Below are 23019 nucleotides of genomic sequence, written 5' to 3' on the forward strand. Positions count from 1 at the left end.
GAGGGGGGAGTTCGCACGTCGACCGGAACGGCCCCACCAAGTTTTATCCAACGATCCGGGAGGCTCGTCGAGGTAGTGGTCCGCGCCCCACAGTCGCGATAGCTCGAAGCGCGTGCGCCGCGTCTCTCGAGTTGCGCGTGAGGGAGCGGAAGAGCAGAGGAGCCCGAAGAGGAGAAGAAGCGTGGTGCGGTACTACGGTGTACGGAGTGAGCCGCGCGTGTACCGGAGTACCCTGTCTCTCCCGAGGGCGCCACCCAGCGCGAAAGGGGTCGGCGCGACGTTCCCCGCGACGTTGTCCGGAGGATTTGCAGAGTGTGCCCCGTTGACGGGGGAGCAATCGTGCAGGAGTGCGTAGCCGCGTACGTTTTACCCCCCGTGGTAATCGTGTTAATCTCGTGTCCCGCGTCGATCGTTATTCGGGCCGCGCCGGTGGATGCTCCGGAAGGCGAGCGCCGCGGCTCCCGAGGGGACTTGCGGGTGAAAGTGCGCCGTGCGGCGGAAGTGTAGGGAGAGGACTACGCTGTCGTTGTCGTTGTCGCGGTCGGATCCCCGACGGGATCGCCGTGGTTCCGGTGATCGTCGGTCAAGTTGCCGGTTCCAGTGAGCGACGACGGTGAGCTGGTGTAACCTGACGAGCGAGTCGAAGCACGGAGCCGTGCGTACGTTGTACACGCCGCTCGAATTTCGCGGTGACTCCTCGCCCCCGATCCGGATACACCTGCCGTATGTGCCTGCTCGTCTAGCCCGGCTAGAACGAGCGGCCGTTTTCCTGCCGGGGTGATTTCCGGGGTGGAGGTTGCACATATACCGGGGAGTGTCGCAGGTGCGGAGGAACTCGGCTCGCGGGAGGGTGGCATACACCGGGGGGGGGGGTGAGGGAAGGTGTGTATCCTCGCACTCCTGCGCAACACCGGAGCATCGGAGTCCTGGTCGGGAGGAGCCGTTCACTTGGCGCGCACGGGAAACGCTATAGCATCTGGCTGTCGGATAGCGTATGTATCAAAAATCGCATCACCTGAATCGCGCGGATCCGGCGTGGCGGTGCCGCACTGTGGCCTCTCTCCTTAAGTTCTCTCCTACACCCCCAACAGGTTATTGATTTTGCCGAAGTAAGGAGGTACGGATGTAGCCCGTACGCCCTGCGGCCTGCGACCTGCTCTCTTTCATCTTATGTCCTCTCCCTTGTGTTCTCCCTCTCGTGCTCCATCCCTCTCGTATTCCATCCCTCCGTTCGCCGTCTCCATCTATCCGTCCGTCTGACTGTCCGTCGCATCCTCGTCATACAACTTGTCCTTGATCCTGCGTGCCTCTGACGGCAGGTGAACTTACAGGATCCTTGCACACGCGTACACATATACTCACACACATACAACTTCCCTTTTGAAAATGTGCGTGGCGTTGCTGTCTTGCATGCTGCTAGACGATACGTCATGAACCATCACGCTGCATCGGATGCACGTTCAATTTGATTCTTGGGGTGCAGCAAATTTAAAGTGAAGTCATCGAGATATCTCGAGAACGCGTGTATATCGAATTTTATACTTTTGAATAATTAGCAACTGCACGTAAGAGAATTAAAATTAACTCGCATCGGTTGATTTATCGAGTTTTACGCATCACGTTCTACATTCTTCGGTATAACCGCAATCAATATAACCGATTATATGCCGACGACGTGTTAAAAAATATTACACTTTTCGTGATGTAATTTTCGAGCAGATTTTATGACTTAACATATTTTAATTGAATTTGCGGGCAAGCAATCGATATTGTATCTTTCCAAGCTTTTTGTTATGTATTTCATGTTGTAGATAATTTTTTTTTATTTTGAATCAATTACAAATCTCTCTCACTCTTTCTCTCTCATTTTCTCTTTTTCACAATACACAAAATTCCTCGTTTTTAAATTAATTTTAAATCAATAATTGTTCATATTGAGATTGAAGACAATCATAAAACGACGCAATGTATTTTGAATCGAGCATATTGTCGATTACGTCGATTATAATTTCAGAAAGATCTTTAAGCATCAATATAAGCAAACTTACTACATAGTTGTTATTCAGAAAGTATTCAATTTTATCGAACTGATGTTGATCAATGTCGGAGATTATCATATACATTGTCGACAGACTATACGATGTGTATAACTCTTACGTGGCTTTGAGATAGCGATATTCCAATATTTCAATTATGCTTAATTTTATCTTAAGTCGGAGGAAGCTACATGAATTCTATACTATCAAATATCATAGTTGGTATACGTCTTTTTATCTCCTATTTTCATCTCTTTTGAATAACTCAACAAAAACTTCGAAAAGATTTATGACTTTTCACTCTTCGTTTTTTTGGCTCTTCAGGCAATATTACGTAATCGATTTCTCATTGCGTTGAATAACCGCTTAAAGAAGAAGAAGAATAAGATATTGTTAGATAACTCGAGCTTTTTTCTAAACAAGAATGTTATTCTCATCGCACGCGTATTATTTAAATATTAAATGAAACATCAAAACTTCCAAGTACATGAAATTTATTAAATTTCCTCAGTAACCACATTAAAGTGAAAAAGAAAGTGCTGCGTTATAATCTTCATTTGTAGTAAAAATGTATAAACACAGATTTAGATATATAAATGACATTTTAGAGAGTAGATAAAACTTTTTGTTTATAATTGTTTATAATTTTGTTTATAATATAATTTGATATCTCTCATGCTGTCATCACGCTATCATGTATTGCATTATTTCTTTATTCCCATTTCTATTATTTCCTAAACGATGCTAAGACATTTTAACAAAGATTCACCCGTGCCATATTCAATGGAGTGTACTATCTCTCGGAATAACAATTCCTAAAGCCGAATTCTTTCGCCTTTCGAGAATCTCGGCGGATCGCGAAGAGGAGTTAGAGCCTCGTGCCGCCCGCGGCGTACGTCGTGTCAACGAACCTCCGTGACACATTGTTGCGGAATAGCGTGACCGTATACTCCAGACAGCAGGTTACGAGCAGATTCCAACTGACATCGGATCGATCTGCCGGGTAACTTTTCACGGCGGGCAGTCGCGAAGGCGACGAAGGAGGAAGAGGAGGAAGAGGAGGAGGAGGAGGCGGAGGCGGCGGCGGCGGCGGCGGCGGCGGCGGCGGTGTGGTCTTTCGCGAAACCGGTGGGCTCGTAGTAAATCAATAGAAGCCACGTGAACTCGCGACGGACGATCGTTCTGTCACGCTCCGTGGAAGGCCGCGCGGCTTCGTGAATTCGACGAGCGAGCGGATCGATAATAATTCGGCTGAGGCCGCCTCCGAGAAGGATTTGACCCTTTGAACCCTGAGCATTTTTCCGACTCTGGCATTCGCGCGCGAATCCTTATCGAGTCACTCTTATATGAGTGTTTTGATACTGAACTTATAGCGTTTGACGACCGAAATTGGAAACTCTAGTCTAAAGCTAGTTGACTGGCGGAAAAGAAATTCTGACTGATATAGTTATACAATAATAAATATATTTGTTGTAGAATTTTTTAGAACTGAATGTTTTTAGCATCTCTCCTTTTTTCCTTAGTTTTTTTAGAAGAAAAGTTTTATATAAACCGCGTATTTATTATACATTTCTAAGTTTCAATATTTAATATTTTGTCAACTGTATTTTAAATAAAATTTACTCAAGAATTTCGAAATTAATCAGGCCAGATTTTATTATCATCTTGAAACTTTAAAACTCTATTCGTCAATGTCTGTAATACTGAATAATTTTAAAACTCCATCAATCTTTATTTAGTCATCTTTATTTAGTCATTTTTCTTAGTTTATTCTCCGAAATGTACTGTCGAAAATGTATCCGGTGTGATCTTATTCGGATTTATAAAGATAATATTTGTAAAGATAAAGGATTTATAAAGATGAAGAAGATTTTTCGATGAATAATGAAGTTTACGTAGCTATTGAACTAAAACATTTGTGAAAACAATTTCTAGCAATACTATACGCTTGGAATAGACATGATGCGCATGTAAGGTGTAATACAACATTTGATAAAGTGTTATAGAACGTTTTATGAATTAGATAGCGTATAAAATTGCTCAACTCGCGAGTTATCGGATAAATAACATCCGTATAACATCCACTTTTTATACAGATTTAACCATTTATTCACAAAGGAGCTATTCAGAAATGTAACAGAAATGTAACTCGCCAACGGACATTCGGGATTTATATGTATATAATTAAAGCGCCCTCCATTTTCAACCGAGCTTACGTTACTCGGTTAACATAACTGTTAAAATAACGAACATTCTGTTATATAAAATAAGAACATGTTACTTCAACACATTTTAAGTACCTACAATTCGCAATAGATTCGAATAAGATTATATTTATTATTTTATCTTATGTGTGCGGAAAACATTTGAAGAATTGGAATATATTAGTGTATATAAAATAAATATCCATATTCATGCACATATATTAGATTATACAGTATATTTAAAATTCTGTATCAAATTCTTACCGCGAAGGTCTAAAATGGAGTTCAAATATAAATATGAATAAACATCATTAGATATTTCACGTTATAACTAATGTCTATAAATATTCACCATATCGCAAGAAATAACGCGGAGTCGTCTCCAAGCAAGTCTTTACGACGAAGAGAGGGTTCTTAGGTGATGAAAATAGGAGCAGAGGCACGTAGGCGTGTCTGTTATATCTGGGAGAAGTATCGCAACTATTTTTGAAATTATTTGGCACACCGCGACGCATCAACGACATACCTAGAATATTTTGTAACATGAAAAAAGCTTAGTCACAAACTTGCAGAGTGCAGATGCACAAGATCATATCGAAAGGTAGCGTGCACTAAATGTTCTCTTTCACCGATCCTCTCAAAGGGCCCCTGTGCTCGCGATATCTTTTTTTCCCAATGAGAGTACACTTTATCGGACAAAGCGGAAAAAGCGTCCCGGACGTTTTTATAATATTATCTCGTAACGCACGCATGAGACGTTCGCTTTAACGATGGCGTAGGTAAACGTGCAGCCAGACGTGCTTTCGGGTTAATCCCGAAATTGGAGTGATTCGTATAATTTCCTCCGCTTTTGGATACCCCGCAAAATAGGATTCATCTCTAAATTCCCGGCGTACGTCCCGCCGGTGGGGGCGGGAAACGGTCAATAGTCTCGAGATATAGCATCGCAACCGCAGTAACTATATTCCCGAGCGCACAATTTAATTGCTTTCGTGGCGTCGCATCGCGGGACTTCGTGCCCGCATCTTTCTCTCTTTCTCTCTCTCTCTCTCTCTCTCTCTCTCTCTCTCTTTTCCATTTTCGATGAGATCCAACCGACCGAACGAAAGCGACAGGAAGCTGGAGATATCGCGGCGCGATATCGCGACGATGATGATCCGCCGCTTGATGATGACTGCACGGACGCTCGTTCGAGAGAGGACGGTTAATTGCTTTCGTCCCATCGAATCACCGATCGTTGTTTTTCATCTCGCGCGCAAGTCGCTCTGTAAAACGAGTTTATCAATACGGCCCAAATATCTCGGCAAAAACGTCAATAATACCGAACAGCAGCGACATGACCGCGGTCGTCGTGACGTCCAGGAAATAAAGGCGGATTGCTTTCAACGTGAGAAGGGATGAAATAAAGCGGAATTTATTACGTACAGAAATACGCCCTTATTCGTAATCAAAATTGTCGTATGTTCCTTCCTAAAATTTTAGAGCCCAAACGGAAATAAATAAATCTCTTTCAAATTCAAAATGAGAATTAAACTTTAATGATATAAATAAGAAAGTACTTAATCCCAGCTAAATTTATAACAGGTTTAATTAAATTTAGAAAAATGATAGAAATAAGATTAATGATAAAATTTTTATATAAGAGAAGATTTCGAATATATCGAAATTGAAGTTAAATAATAGAAAATGAGATAGCCGATATAGATGAGGTGTATTGCTTTGCCTATCTATAAATATCTCGTGCACCAATTTCAGAAATGAGCATTACTCCATAATACCTAAAACGGAATTTAGGTGTTTGGGGTATCGTTTTGATCCATAATCTATTCATCCGATAAAGCGGCAATGTATCGCGGAATTATTGGTATCCTCGGCTCTAAAAGCACGTATGCGACTGCCACATTCTAAAACATATCTGTGTGCGCCGTATCATCAGTCATATGATGTAAAACTACCAGGTGTAGCAATACGAAGGTGTCCGTTTGTTCAATTAATAGCGGCTCTTCAATCAAAATTTTGACCCAAATGCGAATGTTCGATACGATCACACGCTGCAATATATTTCCCCGTTAATAACAGTGTAAAGTAAGATCAGTACGTAATTAAGTGAATTACGAAGTTTCGCAATTTATCTAGCATGGTTAATTGGGATAATTGAGATCTTTGGAAAATGGGGCGACGTAGGGCATTCTCACTAATGAAATTAACGGTTTACGTTTCTTCGCTTCAGTTCAACTTTTCAATTATTTTAACGTCGTTATTAAACATCTCTAATTTTATAACTAAATAGTCATGCCGTCTGAAAATTTATTTATTTTTTTTTCGTTTTTGAAGACATTTTCTAAAATTAAATCATAGTTATATATGCAGACATGCACACGCATTTGGGAGAGGTACGAATATATCTTGTCGCTATTATATACATCAGTACACCTGATATTCTTACATCACAGTTCTCATTATATACGTCAGCACACAGATAGTCTTACATCATAGGCAAGGCACAGCTTGATGCAATTATTATTTTTCCTATTTTTTGGCAGAATTTCTCTGATTAAAACTATTAATGTACGAATTAAATATTTTATTTTGAACAATACATTATTTTGAAAATACGATATCAAAGATAAAAAGATCTGGACAGTAAAAACAAAATCCGTACACATTTCATACATCCGCGTCATTTGGAGCATTCGAATTACTCGACATATCCGACTGTGTGATTATTCAAGTACTCGTAATCCCAGCGCAATCCACCTCCGGTAATGAGGCTCCCCTGGACGCTGGCACTTCCAGAGACAATCTGTGCAAACAGAAATTTCCAGATAATGTCGTAAGGCAATGTCGATGAAGCCCAGACGTAATGCCGTAACCGCAGAACTGGCCGCGACACCCGTGGCGCACGCTAATTGCGTTCGTCGCATCAAAACAAAGTCGGTTGCGACCCCCTCGAGCGGTTTGCAAAATGAGGCCAATGACCAAGCGTAGCATGGAAGCCCGCCAGCATCCCAAAATATAACGGAAGTACCATTCGTGGGTCGACGTTTTCCAAACCGGCCGTACGTACCGCACCGGCGAAGTTCCGACGTATTCTGCGCAGGGCGGGATGTTCATTGGGGACAATCAGGGGGTTTCGATCAGTATTCTTAGACCAATTTAGAGCATCGCATTAGAGAGCATCCGTCTACATCTTTTGAACAATTTTTGAATTTTCTGAACACCGTACACATAATACAACATCTCAATATTTACGTTGGAATAACACGTGACTTACCGATTTTCTTATTGAGAGATAATTTTTATAATCGTATAGTATCCAGATTTAAAAATCTTTATATTTATATTATTTTAACTCTTTCATACTCAAAAAATATGATAAAACAATATGACAAAAATTAATCGAATCTTTATCTTTAATATCATTATTCTTTTATCTTTTGTAGTAAGCTTATTAGAAATATTTATTCTTTTACAAACAAATTAAATCAATTTATGTGTTTGTAATTTATGTGTTTATTTCGTAGTTAGATTGTAGAGATATATAATGTCGAAGATTCTTGGAATAACTGCAGCGATATAAAATAAGCGTCGCGGTGCACATAAAGATGTCAGACAGACTATGGGAAATATTAATCCGATCCTGACGCGACGGATGCGTGCAGCCGGTGCATGTGTTTCTACCAAACACGTGTTCTCTTCTTTTCCATCTGAAGACTCGTCTCTCGTGAAAATCGCGTGACGCTGCAGCGAGGGACCAACGAGAGGACGACGCGACGCCGAGCGTCGTGAGATGCGTGGAATTCAGAGCGCGTCTACGTTAAACTCCGTACACAATGTTCGGATGACAGCGATTGTTGTATATGTTGGAATATTCCGTGTCTGGTCAGTCAATGTAAACTATTTTCTCTTCAATAAGCGTTAGAGAGAACAGAAACGCGATATATGGGACACGGCAAAATTTTCGAAAAATTATTTCTATCTCGTACCAATAAAAACAGAATCAAGAAACAGAAATATAAAAATAAGGTATTACAATTGAGAAAATGTGGAAAATGTCACAGAACCAATTTTAAAAACAATAGTTAATAATAAAGATATGAGAGAGTTATGTCAGCAAATGTTCGTTTATTATGTGAAAGAGAAGAAATAAGTTATTACTATAATTAATCAATATCATTTATTATTTGTTATCGTTTTTCATTTACATGAAATTCGGAATTGGGTCGTTTGAAAATAGTATCTATCTCGCATTGCATTGTGTGTTGTGCCATAGTGAGAAAATTAATAAGCAACATTTTGTTTTAATTATAACATTTTAAAATGGATTGATTGAATCAGAGAAAACAGTTTTCGGATGTGCTCCGAGTTCATCTCTCGGTCAATAAATGATCAGACCTGCTATTCTTAATGCAGTTGTTGCTTATCGATCGCCCGAGATGGCTTCGTCCTACAAATCTCTCTCGAAATCATCTTCCATCGAGTATCGCTGTTAACTCATGTCGAAAGTTTCCAATTTCAAAACGTTAAATCCCAAGATTGTCCCAACATTGTATATGGGATTTAACGGTTCTGTTCTTCTTCCTATCGGCTAAGACTCTTTAACATTTGCGTGCGGCAAGATTTCTAAGCTGCTGCTTAGATCAAAGTTCACGTGCGCCTCGCGGTCGATCGCAGAGAACGAGGGTACACAGGTATATTTGCTTGCAATTACTGGGTAACGATATCGCGACCATGCAGACGTTAAAGTCTTTCTAATTCTTGGAAACGAACGTAAAATTTCACAAAAATTGGTCCCTTCCGACTGACTGTAAAAATGTCGCGGTCGTACACGAAAACTTCGATGAAGTTGTAAATTCGGTGAAACTTTCTTAGCCGGTTCACAAGATTTATTTAATCATCGCAGGACGTACACTCTCTTCGAATTAAAACACCGATGAAAAAACTTCAAGAATTAATTTTAAAGTGTTATTAAATAAATTGTTTAACGCGTAACAATTTTACACAAAATTATTTCTTTTTTCTTAAGATATATCTAGTTAACATATAGTTTTAGATTGTTTGTTAATTGATTTTATATTTTTTTACGACGTGTGGACTTAATGTACAATTAATTAATATTACGAAGATATAAATTTTACTTCATAACATTATCTCTAATTAATATTAATGAAACTGAGTAATTTGTTAATTAATGAGAATGTATATCTCTGTAATACTGCGGTAATTTTGTACGCGTGGAAAAAGAGATACTACTTAAATCCTTAAAGGCATATGTTTTTTGTCATTTACTCTTGTTAACTCTCTTGATTATGGTCTAGAGAAATAATATTACATACATAATATCATGGCCTGGGCGCCAAGACCTCATGTGAGTAATTAAAAGTTAATTGGAGTTGCCGCAATATAACGTCTCCAAGTTTAATTCTCCTTACCCACCTTAAGTATTCTGTCATATTCAAACTCTTAATACCACGAACATTATTAAATATTTTAATTTATCGTTCTTGCATGTATTCAAATATTGTATGCAGACACTGTAAAATATTTTAACGTATTCTGAAAATTAATTGCACATCTCCGTATGCTATTAATATGTTTTTCCCTTTATAACTAAAATGAAATATTTATGAAATACTAATGTGTTTTTTTTTTTCTAAAAAAATCTTCTCTTTACAAAGTTTATCAATATACATTAATATCAATTTCATTTTTAAATACAGAAAATATTTTATTTTATTTTTAGTAAAATATTACAAAAAGATGTTTTAATTTCATTTGAAATTTGACGTTTAAAATCTGCTATCAGCAGGGTTATAACGAAATCACCCGTATTTCAAATGAAATATCAATGATAAAATTGTTCACCGCGCTAAATAGTTAGTTTCCCTTCTTTGTTCAAGAGAGAACGGCTGAAAATTAATATCGCGAAGAGGGTGAAATGAAAGTGCGTACGCTCTGCAGTTTTTCTCGACGCAGGCATGAATCGCAGGCAGTATCCCTTCACGCCTCGATGGACGTCCACCCTCATTTTCCTCGGGGGTGAACTTTTCCCATCGCGCACGCGGCTCGCGCAGCCTCGCTGCAGACTGGAACGGCATGGAAGCAGGACACAGCACCGACCGACGACTCCGCCGTGATGTTCTGAAATATGCAGCGCCGGCGTCTGACGTTTGTCATTGTCCGTGCGACTAAGTTAGGTCGAGTTATCTCCGTCGTTTGTGCGAGTGTCGCGTTTCACCTGGTATACCGCGCGATTCCTGAGGTAATGTCGCCGCGAATCGGGAACGAAATTTACATAGTTCTCCCCGAATACAAGCCCCGCAGCCTCCTTCCCCTCCGCCCCCTTTCTCTTCATTCCGCCCTCGCGCCCTTTCGCCAGCCGCTAACGAGCCATGGAGAAGTCTTTTCAAAGACGCCGACACCGCGTTTCGGACTTCCATTGGGAAAGCCCTTGCTAAGTCTCTCCCCCGTCGTCTTCCACGCCCCAGAGGGTGCCGCTGGAAACGCTTCGCGGGAACTTTAAGGGGCTGTTACCGCGAATGGGTGTTCCTGCGAACCTGTACACCTCGCGCCCCGCAACGTCTAATTAGGGTTCATTGTTATTTGCGCACGTATGGGACTTAAATTCCGCCCTCCATGCGACGGCCGGAGCGCGAAAGCGCCTCCGTTCTGCTTGGTTATCGTTTCTCATCATGAGTGAACTTTCAAGCACAAACTTGGACAATCAGATAATACCGTAAAGTATAACTCTTGCAGTTAGTTCCGGATTATTAATGAAAAATCTGAAGTAAAATAACAAAAATCTGCATCAATATTTTTCATTAACACCAATATAGTTTTTCATACCATTTGTTGTTTTGTTATTACATTTTTATGATTACTCATAATCTTAATCTCATAATAATGCCTTTAAATTAAATTGATTAAATTAAATTAAATTGATTGTTGTATGCTTTTTTAAAGTATTTTATTATATTTAATTATTCAAAAACGTCTGTCATCAATATTTTATCATTAATTTATTTTCGTTCGCTCAAAAATATTTATCAGAAAAGGAATTCATATATATAAAAATAAAATTGTTTTAAAAAATTTATTTTTTCTATTTTAATACTAAAATCATATTTTTGTTCTAAATCGGGTCAGAAAAATATCGGTCAGAAGTGATTTTTAATTTTATACCGGGTATGATTTGTCAAGTGGAACAAATTTTACCTTACATATTTTCTCCAATGTTCTATTCGAGTCGTGTTACTTGAGTGACATGGATAACCACATTTGTGGCGTATCATTATAGTAACTCTGATATCGGGACGCTATTATGTAATATCGGAATTCGATTTTGTCGCCTTTCTTAAAGCATATCGGTTCTTGACAGGTAATCGCATTCGTAATCTCTCACATCAAATCCGACAAATAACTTCGGGAAGTTTTATAAAAGAAATACGAATTGATTGTGCGTTATATTCTGTTCTATAAATTATTATTGAATGTACGTGAGAAAAATGTATCTTGGTTTCGTCTTTTTCACAATTAAATATATTATTTTGGTAAAATCATTTATAAACGATTTGTGTGTTTTATTTCTTTTGTTATCCTTTCCGTCACTTCCTTACTTAACATCTGTTCATGCCTAATTAATAGAAATTATTATTATTAAAACAAATTTATAAACAAATTTACCTAGCGTGCTTCATTTCAAAGTAGAGATAAATTTGTTACTTAAATACAATGAATGTACGACAAAAATATCATTTTTTAGAGAACAAAAAACAGCTTACAATTGCGTTTATGGCATATAAAGAGATTATCACGAGAATAAATTTTATGAAATTTTTCCTATTTTCCTTTTTTCCGTTTTAGAATACTAGAATTGTTTTTGTCTATGATCAACACGTCATGCTAAATGATATAACTGTTTGCGTTAAATATCCATTAATATCCAGATAATTTTATGCTTTGATATCGCGAGAGCGGGCAATATAACTGTTATGAAACAAGATAAGTTTCGCATGATATTTGCATAGTCAGCTGTAACGTACACACGATTACGTGCTGCGTAGTTTTCTATGTCTTCTCCGTTTGTTTGATAAATTGGAAACTTTTCCCTTTGTAATGATTATTAATGAGGGCTATGAATCTTTGCTATTATTCGGTAAAACACGGACATAGGAACATGCGAATAAAAAAGTAGTTTTATCATAAGAGCAAAAAAAGGTAACCGCTTGCGGAAACATTATGATTTAACGTGCTTATTTTTCTGTGCATGTTACACATAAATAACGGCTGTTCTACATCTTATCATGTGAAAATTTAATTTCTCTTATATCAAAATAATTTTGTCGTCGACAAATTTGTCGTTAATGCAATCAACATCGCCATATTAAAGAGATTTATTTATATTCAATAATTTTTCATTTTAAAAATTATTAAGTTTATCTAAACATATATATTTTTCTAGTAAAATTAAATTCGTCATATTATATTAAAATAAATTTATTTCTAATTTAAATTTATATCTAATAATTTTTCATTTAAAATAAGTAAATAAATTTAAACATATATTTTATTAACAGTAATATTACATTTTCTAATCATTTAATATACCACAAGATATAATTCTTTTTAACCTTAAATATAAAAAAAAAAATAATAAAAGAATTATATTAAATACGATGACTTCTTTTCGTCGGTTCTCTCGTGCTGTGGGACATTTGCATCTCATCTCTCGACCTTGATCGAAAGCGAGCTCCGCGGGATATCCGCTAACAGTGAAGGGCCGCAATGGGCCACGCATCCATACTAATTAGGAATGCGTCCACACATTGGCCAATAACGGGCTCAGGGGGTGCGCTGTCAAGGGAAATCTCTCACCACTCTCGAGCCACGCTCCTGCCATGGTCCTCGTGGTTTCGGTAACACAATGAGCAGGGGTGCCGTCGAGGGGTGGAAGTACAATGACGTCCGAGAAATCGAAGCGGGAAGATCGACTGTTATGGGGACGAAGCGCAATTTTGTAAATAGAAAATAGCTACGTTGGGATTATTCCGAGCGCTAGAATGATTCAATCTGACGATTTTATAGCCAACAGCTGCGAATCTCAGTGACGGGGGGAATAGAAGAAGGAAGAGAGAGAGGAAAGTATAGAGAGAGAGAGACAGAGAGAGAGAGAGAGAGAGAGAGAGAGAGAGAAAGTAAGAGGAAGAGAAGAGTATGGCGGGAGGGGGGATTTAACTGCTGATTAAGCACCGTCGAGGATATCAACCACCGGTGGTTATCTCGCGGGCGATTTATGCGAGCGAATAACGTCCCGACGACCGCCGTGACGACGTAGCGCTTGTTTTATCACTGCCCATTATCGCCGTTACTTACTCGCGATCGTCCGTTTAAAAGGCGGCGGTGAGACGCAGTAAATCTGGCATCGATTTTAATCGAGTCAATTTTGTCGGGATATCAAGAGAATTGCATAATTCTTAGTCATTGAGGGATTTCTATTCACTGAGCCGTCGTCAGATTGAAATTGAGCGTTATGAATACAAACGTTGAACGTTATATATAAAAAATGTAAAAGCAATTTGACATTGATGAGATGAATGAATTTATATCTTTTGATCCTAAGATTTTATTTTATTTCTTGAATATAGATATTCCTCTGAATAAAACTGAACTGAATAAAATATTGCTTTCTAAATTATTATCTAAAAAAAGATTAAAGATTTTTTAAAAAATTTAGCAGAATAAAAATTTGTTTTTTGATATCAATAAAGAACAAATTAATATTTTTTTTTTTTAAATAACAAAGAGAGAGCATTTTTGGATTTCTTACAATTAAGGATTATGACTCAAAGAATCGTAAACTTGATGGTTGAAGAGATATAATTGTCCGCAAATTTCGCCTATCAAACACTTTAATTTACGTAAGGGAAAACCTTTTAATTTTCATTGCACCAAAAAGAAAAATACCAGCAACTTTACGTGTTTATTAAGCAAGAATCGTTTCGAAATTAATCGGAAGTGCTTTGATGCAAATTTAATACGGCAAAAGCCGGATAGTATTTCCGTCGGCAGCGCGTTTATCGATTTTCGTCGTCGACGCGGGCAAACGCGTTTTCGCGAAATGCATCGCGAATCACGCGAATGGCGAAGTCGAAGGTAGGAGTGACCTATTCAGCGTTGAAGAGCGTATTTTTCGGATTGGTCGCAGCGGGCATTCACGTAAATCGCTGGCCCCGCGCCGCCCGGATTTTACATATCCGCCAAGTGTTATGGTGTTAGTCACGCCATATGGTGTCGATGGCGAGAGTAAAGGGTTATATCCCGGTCCTCCGGATTCTAAAAGCCGAGCGGCGCTCGCATTCACTCTCCTTCGCCTCGGCTCTCAACGGGTTCCTCGAGACCATTACAGAAAGATTCCGAGAGCCTTTTGTTCGGGCCATCGGCACTCTTTGCACGTGTTTCACAGTCTACTGCCGACCGTGACACGCGCTTCCGCGGTTTCTCCTGCGACGTCTGTCGCGAAAGCTGCCGTGCCGTTCGACACCATTCATTTCAAGAAACGGTGACGCGTGAATGCAAAGACAGGAGGTACACGGAGGATCCAGCATTTTTAATGACTCGTTGCAACGTCTGGCGATTGTCATCGGTCCCCTCGCTCCGTGCATAATGCAACGGGCGACGCAAGGTGTTGCAAAGATGTTACTTAACGTGTCCCGGCTGCCTGAAATATCGCCCAGAACATTTAGCCCATATCATGCAGTTTTAAGAGAAAAAGTTAAGAAAAATGCAATTCTCTACCACAAATTGTTTTATTTTTTATCTTTATAAAATGTTGTGTATTTATATCTTCTTTGATTTCTATTGATTTTTTTATATCTGCAGTAATTTAAAACTGTATAAAAATACAAATACAAATTTATATGGAATATATAATTTTATATGTGAAATTTAAGTTTTACAGATAAAAAGTTAACTTAAGTTAAATTATTTGTTGAAAACTTTAAAATTTGTTAGAAATATTGTTTTGTGAAAACGATTATGTTAATAACCTCAAGTTATTAAGATTAAAGCTATATTAAATCTGTAAAACAAGTTTTAAATATGCTCAAAATACAGAAATGAAGTTTAAAACAAGCATTATTTTTCACTGGCATCTTAACTGTATCTGCATGAAGAATTATAGAGAATTACGTTTTTTAAGTCTCACATGGATTTTGTACACTGTGTAAATCCTGTTACGTATACGCTTTTCAAGCACACATCGAGCGATGGCTTATCCGGCTTATGCGACTTTCCAGATAGACTAAAAAAAAAAAAAAAATATCGAAAACCGAGAAGTACAAGTGGGTCACTGTAATACCAGCTTGATCCACTTTACCTTTAATGTCCTCGTAATATTGCTCAAGGAATAAGAACCTCGGCGGACCAAAGTGGATGTGGCGTGTTTTGCAACGACACGCCCTGCCGGTTTCATCTATTTCCTCTTGGTACTCGAAAGCCACCAGTAATCTAGTGTCTGCTTGTTACGGCAATTTGCGCATATCCTTTTACGTATAAAACGTTAGGATTGATTCACTTTAAAAAAAAAAAGTTACGTAAATGTTGCAAAATGTAATCTTCTTTAAAGTTCAAAGGCAGCAAACTATTTTTACATAGTCATTTTTATACCACTGATTGTATCGATAATACAATATTAAGAGGATGTTAAGAATTAAAATATAACATAAGAAATTAAAATATAAAATTAATTCCCAAGAATAACTTAATTCTAAAGTATCATAATATCATATAATATCATAAAATTACTGGATATGATACTCTTTTTTTCTAATTTTTGCTGCGAAAAAAGACTGCTCTAAATCGCGATAAAAGTAAGTTTTTTTCTGAAACATTCTGTAAATATTTGTTCTCGGTTGATTCCGTATAATTTTTTAAAATAAAATTTAATTTAACAAGAAATATAAATACAATATGTGTTTAAAACGCTTTTGCAAAATGAGAATATTTTCAGAGAACAGTATTTACATTTGGAATATATTTTTCTACATTCTTTTCAATAATGCACGCATGTAATAAAATGCGCGTGTATAACCAAATCATGCTGGTAGAAATGATTGAAATATTACACATTAAATTTCGTACCTAAATATTTCTGCATAAGGGAGCCGTTTAACGCGATTACAAAATCGCTGCGTACACAAGGCGAAGCGACAACGTTGGCACGCAATTCTGTTCGAGTCATTTATTCCGTTACACGACAATATATCCTTCGCCGTTTGAATTTCGTATATTCAGATACGTGCCTCCGAGTGCTGTGTGCTCTTTGAAATTCCGGCATATTTATTCCATCGGATGGAAATATTCCCTCGCGCATCAGAAAATCGCGAGCACGACATTCGAGCGGACGTGAGGCAATACTGACTTCTACAAGATCGAAAATTTTAACATAAAATATTTGTACCGCGAACAGAAGCTTCCACCCTCGAGATTAGAATTGGACGTAAATGCGTATCTCGGTGCCAAAACTAGACAACCGAAGATGATACATGCGCCCGTACGTGTGCATGTTTTTCTTCGTTTCTTTATCCTATGCCTGAAATGATTTATGTCCCGATTATCCGTTCATTAATCGAAAGTTGAATTATAAATTAGACATTAATCACGCTTTGTCTGTAGTCTTCTATAGATAAAACTATGAAGCTTATTAATCTGTTTCTATCTATTCGTCTATCAATACTTTTTATCCAACAATAATTTTATCGCAAATTTACTAACTAAAGCAGAACTTGTTTAATTTATTGTGAATAGACTGCGGCATAATAGCCGGTGGAAAAAGTATAAAAAATATATATTTCCCAGTGAAAACAATATAACATTCTCATAAAAATTGTAAATATATTTATTTATTTATTTCAAAGCATTGTTTCATGATATTTATCCCAGAAAAATTTAATTTCCGTAGTTGGTATTTTTTCAAAAAAGTAGAATAAAACTCTCGATAAACATCGTATTTGTAAACCTAGCCACCGATGTTAATACACACAGGTCAATTTAGATAGATTAGAGTCGCTAAGTAAACCAGGGATATAGGTAGAATAAATTATAATGTGCGGACGAAAGAGCTGTTGAAAAATGGCGGCCAGCGACGCATTAAAGATCAAAGTAACATCGATCGCAATGTCAAAGAAATATACGCAAGGCAGCAATTTCCCTCAACGGTAACTCTCTTGATATATTCTTTCATCTCTAATGACATGGCTTTGCCCAAACATCTGCCGGATCCCAGTGTGTTCATTGATTTAGAGAAAATGGTCGAGTCGACCGATGGTAGATTGCTAATCCATCACGGACATCCTTCCATCAACATTGTACGAGCATGCGACAGCCACGACGACACCGTTTTGTAGCATAACAATGAGATGTATATGGCATGCGCTACATGCATTAACCCCTTGGGGTCAAAGATAATTTTGAGATACGAATCGACGTGGAATATCTCGTCTAAATTTCAACTTTATCAGCGTTTGCCTTACAAGACAACTAGTTTCCGTAACTTGCAAGGTAATAAGGAACACTTCTCGTAAATTATTATTATTTATTTTTGATACACGTATCAATTTTTTTTTTTTTTTTTCGTAATATCTGAGTAAAGCGATCTAAGTAAAAGCGATTTTATATAATCTTTTTCATCTTAATCTTAAACGAAAGTAACATGTGAGTATTATTAAAAAAGGTAATTATGTGAAATCTACCGTAACTTAATGCAAAGTTTTGAAGAATTGAAGTTAAATGAGAGAAGGCGAAAAAGTTCATCTTCAAGTTTCCATTAAGCCGTTATCAACGTGACAATTATTATGACAAACGATGAAATTTAGCTCCGACTAATGTCATATTTACTCAGTAAGTACGCTGACATCCGGCGTTTTTCCGTGCAGTCCCTAATTACCAGATGTCGTGATCCCAATGTTCATCACGAACTTGGTCATTACGCGCCCGAGCGAAGCTGCCGTAATTTCTTTCCCGATCTCGTTACAGCCGCAAGCCGCCCGAATTATGCAGTCCCGCAGACTGCGAAAACTACATCCTATCCCGTGTAAGAAAATTTGATACTTGCAAAGGATATCGTATGTTACAACTTTTTTTTTATAGCGAGTTACTTTTTCGCGATACCACAGCGTCCACATCCGTGTGTCCACCACGTTTGGAAAGTAGAAATAAATGGGAGCTTTCAAGCGATGATGCGTCGCAAAAAGTGCTTCGGTCTTGTGAAAACGAGATTCTTGGATTCTTTTGATACGTACGTGTGTTTGTGAGCTATATTTCAATGGTATATATTTTCAGATGCTATTATTATTATGTTTGAAAAGACACGAGTGCATAACATTTTTCCAGAGTCAGGAAATATATAACGAACTCTCATTTCTTTGTTAGCAGAAAAGTGATTATGCCATAGACCTGATCTAATCTACTTTAACTAACACGTATGTCTTTTTTATTTATCACCTTCGTAATATAAAGTTCGAACTTATAGTACGTGTTGTGTACATAATTTATTCCGAATGACATAGACACAATCGTTCTTCCATTAATAAAGAAAAAAATCAGGTTAGGATAAAGTTATGAGCATTAAACGTGTATAGTCTTATATCATCCTCGGCCAGATGCTCAAATTTATGCACAAATACACATTATTGCAAATTATTATTTGGCGTCTATTTTATGCGCAGGATTAAAATTATTAAACGATAAATACTGTTATTGCTTCATGAGCGGAAAAGGAACTATACGATTGTCAGCAGCGTTATAGATCTTGATCTGTCCCGTTTCACAAAGACGCATCAAACGTTATCGTGGGCATAAAGACAAGACTATTGTCACCGAACCGGCACAATGGAGAAGACTGTCGGCGCTTCATCAATAGAAGCGATTTAAGATATATCTCGCTAAATGCTATAGACGTGTTACGCGATTACACCGAGGAGAGCGGCTCGCCCACAAAGCGACTTTAATAGCGGTTGGCGTGCGCCTCGTCTGTGCCCGTCGTAAAAGTACGCCGGTGCACGACCGAATCCCGAAAGTTTTAAACGCTATCGCGACAGTAAGCTGCGTAGGTTCCGCACCGGCGGGGAACCGCCGAGGGAAACTTCGCAGATTAACTGCCTCTAGCAATGATATAGCGCGCACGGCGCGAAAGAGAGAAGGAGAAAGAGAGGAAGCGAGAGCAAGAGCGCAGCGAGCGGAGAGAGCGGCAACGAGGGTGGTTTCAGACGCATGCAACCGCTATCGATTGACAACCCTCGACCCCACCAGCGTCGCTACTACGCCATCACCACCGCGCTGCCACCACCACCATCACCACCACCACCACCACCACCACCATCACCGTCGCTACTACCGCCACAGCACCATCTCAAGCCTCCACCAGCAGCCGGTCGACGTCTCCTGGCTTTTCTCTCAATCAATTCAAGTAACCTCCACACTCCCCCCCCCCCCCTATTTCTTTCCATCTCCCTCTACCCGCTCTTATCAAACTTCCAACAATTTATACCTGAGTCGTCTGAAATTTAGTCTTAACTGGGAATCGCGCGTTCGCAGTTATATGAAAGTATAAGTCTTATCACTTTGTATAATCCCCCGATCGTCTTTGGGAGATTTTTAATCCCAGAGCGAAATAAATTTCTTCCTTCTTTCTTCTAACTGCTCTTTTCTTTTTTTTTTTTTTTAATTTATTTCAATGCTTTTTTTACTTTCTTTACTCTTTTGCGATATATTCTATCATATTTGACATTTTTATCACGAATAATTATAATTATTGTAATTTTCAACAGTTGTATAATCATTAATTATTCTCGAAGAATTTAGTCACGCATATGATATGAAGTAAATTTTCCTAGTTTTACCTCTATCTCACTACATTTATTTCTTTTGTCTTGCTTCTGCTTCTGTTTGCATTCCGCTTTTTTATGGCTCTATTAAATTACATATTATATCAGTTTGTGTAATATCTGACTGCTCTCTCAGGAGATTTAATTCCAGAATAAAGTAAATTGTATCTCACTCTCCTTGTTTCTTTTTTTCTGTTTCTCTCCTCTCCCTATTTCAGCAGGTCTTCTTTCTTTCTATTCATCTTGCTCCCGTCCCTTTCTGGGAACAAACGTGTTCACACATTTATAGTCACGTCAAATTGTTATAAAACTCATACACGTAGAATTTCTGATCCAAGGAGGATTTAATTCCGCAAGGAAATAAATTTCCCTCGCTTTATCTTTTTTTTTTTCTGGCAATTTTCTCTCCCTTTATCGTATTTTTACAACTCTGTCTCTTTAGTCACCCCGTCTCTGTTCCTCTTAACAACATTCTCCAGTACCGCTGCACGCGTGCTCCTTCGACCGGAGCGCGTTTGTCTCCTCGTTTGTCGACTCTCCTCCACGTCCGCTCCCTCTCGCGACACAGTCGTCTCTCCCTCCGATCCCCTTCTCGCACTTCCTCTCTCGTCTCTCCGTCGGCCTTCCTCCAGACTCTCGTCGCCCACCCTCCCCCACGTCCCTCCGACGTACTCTCTCTGTGTCTGCTGTGCCCCGGAGTGCCTTCCCCGCTGGGAGTTTGTCGTCGTCGTCATCGTCTCGGTCGACTCTCCGTGTCGCTGCGGGATTTCCGCGAACCCCTGTTCTAACGCTCCCCCTTATATCAAGAGATACCCAGAGCGCAGCAGCCGAGACGGAAAGAGACAGACAGATCGCTAAGTTCTGACCCTTCTTCTCCGATTCTCGACAGGCCGAGAGGGAAAGAGAAAGAGAAAGAGATAAAGCGAGAGGACGACGATGGCGGAGGGTCAAAGACGTTAAAAGGGGATAGAGAAAGAAGGAGACGGATAAAGCATGCGACGAGGATGGGCTGAGGGATATTAAACGAACCGGGAGAAAGGAAGACGGATATATAAAAGGCGTAGTGCCAAAGAGGGATGAAAGAGAGCACGGAAGAAGAAAGCGGAGGAAAAAAGATGGGGAAAAAGTGAGCGACATAGAGAAAAACAGAAGAGAAGAAAGGAGAAAAAGAGACGGCGAAACGAGGAGGGAAATGGCCGTCTTCCAACGGCAGCAGCCGAAATATTTTACGAGCTAAACTGCGCCGGCGGCCTGCGAGAATCGATGTGCGAAGATCAGACGCCGCGGCGGAGGTGGGTTTCTGTCTCCTTCCCCGACGTCGCCATTGCCGCGTCTTTCTCTTGCGGACTCGTTCGATAGTCGGAGAAAGTGAGATCTTCTTGACCGGAGGGCAGAAAGGAACTTTTCGATTTCCGATGTCTTCCTAAACGCGAAAGGTCACGTCTCGGCGCCGCGTTCGTCAGCCACTTCGGTCCCGGAAGTCGTAATTATCGAAGGAAATAAAGAGGCTGGGGGAACGAGAGCTCGTTCGAACAGAAAGTGGAAAATCTAGTTAACCGAACGCCAACGGCGATCCGCCGGGAAAACTCGCCGCGGTATTGGTTACTTGCCTGTGACGCGTTTACCATCGAGTCAGAAAAGTACGGGCAGAATAAACTACAGGTTTTGATTTTGATTCCCCGGAATAGAAATTCCCCGAGCAACGGAAACTGAATATTGCCCTCCATGACGCTTGAAAATCTTTATTAGATACGTCTCAGCACAATTAGACGTATGCAAAATTATATTAAGAGTTAGTTTTCAGAGTTTATAATAGTCAACTGCAGTTGACAATGGAGAAAGAGGATGCATGGTTACAAACCGCACATAAATCAGTATAAAGTTTGACCGTATATGAAGGAGGAAGATACACGAGGTATAACTTCTGAGTTATGATGAGGACACTAACCATAAATAGAATATACGAGATACCGAAGAAGAATGAACGGAAACATCTAATATTAATACGCTTGATGCTGCAACGTATAAATTATCTCAGAATTATTTTCAAATTTTTCATTTATCGATTCATCAATAATTTAAGAAATTAAACAACAAGCTCTTAAAAGATAGCAATTTTATAGCAATAACATTTTTAATAGTAACCCTAAAATTAGCAACCCTAAAATTAGTAACCCTAAAAATCTAAAAGTTTAACTTTGTACTTTTAGTAGAATGTATGATGATATTAATGATGATTAATTAGTAAATACAACGTAATAATCATTTATATAAACTGCGAAATATCTGCTTAACAATAAAAAAAGTTTTCTGCGACAGAATCGAAAATAAATTATAAGATTTCATAAGATTTCTCGAAAATTGTGTCAGCAGAATTTTTCGAGATACTATGTAAGCAAAATTCAATTCACGAGTGCAGAGAATGCTCGCCGAATTTTCTACTGCTTCATAGTAATACACTTTCACACATAATCACACACTTTCACATACGAAATCTCATATACCCGCATTCCGCCATTTTCTCCCATGGTCCCCATTTTATCGCCAAGTTTCCCTTATCCGGCACTATCAGGATTTGGCTTTCGTCGCGGTGAAATTCGTCGACGATGGAAAATCGTGCCACATTCTTGAGTGCAGATTATCCAAAGAAGCTTCGCGCATTCTCGATCGATCGTAGAGCATTCTGCACCTTAAAAGTAGCATCGATCGAGCACATTCAAAGGATGCAAGGTTACTCGAACTAACAGCGAAAAAAACATTATTACTATTAAAAAAAAATCTCTTTCTTTTCGTATGTAAATTTTCAAATCAATTTGGAAAATGTTTGTCAAGACGTTAAAATGATTTTTAAATTGTGAAGAATTTTGGCTGAATTAGAGAGAATTTTTAGAATTTCGG

The 23019-nt window shown here is 38.8% G+C and overlaps 2 protein-coding genes and 1 long non-coding RNA gene across 8 annotated transcripts in view; 1 reads left to right on the top strand and 2 right to left on the bottom strand.

The window, feature by feature from the left end:
* LOC105433512 (uncharacterized) overlaps positions 1-23019 on the bottom strand; it is a 209225-nt gene that overhangs the window by 113130 nt on the left and 73076 nt on the right. The window lies entirely within an intron of this gene.
* LOC105424476 (neural-cadherin-like) overlaps positions 129-23019 on the top strand; it is a 188352-nt gene continuing 165461 nt past the window's right edge. For all 6 annotated transcript variants that reach the window (XM_089073134.1, XM_089073133.1, XM_089073136.1 and 3 more), the window contains exon 1: positions 129-992. The gene's annotated coding sequence lies outside the window, so the exon portion shown is untranslated. The remainder of the gene's footprint in view (positions 993-23019) is intronic.
* Positions 11655-21204, bottom strand: LOC148937378 (uncharacterized). The gene is made up of 3 exons (XR_016138430.1): positions 16379-21204; positions 15615-15811; positions 11655-15539 (listed from the first exon to the last, which is right to left on the bottom strand). It is a non-coding gene; the product is annotated as an uncharacterized LOC148937378 (long non-coding RNA).

Source organism: Pogonomyrmex barbatus, unplaced genomic scaffold, assembly GCF_055798465.1.
Source record: "Pogonomyrmex barbatus isolate J1 unplaced genomic scaffold, ASM5579846v1 scaffold14, whole genome shotgun sequence".
In the NCBI taxonomy this organism is placed as follows: domain Eukaryota; kingdom Metazoa; phylum Arthropoda; class Insecta; order Hymenoptera; family Formicidae; genus Pogonomyrmex; species Pogonomyrmex barbatus.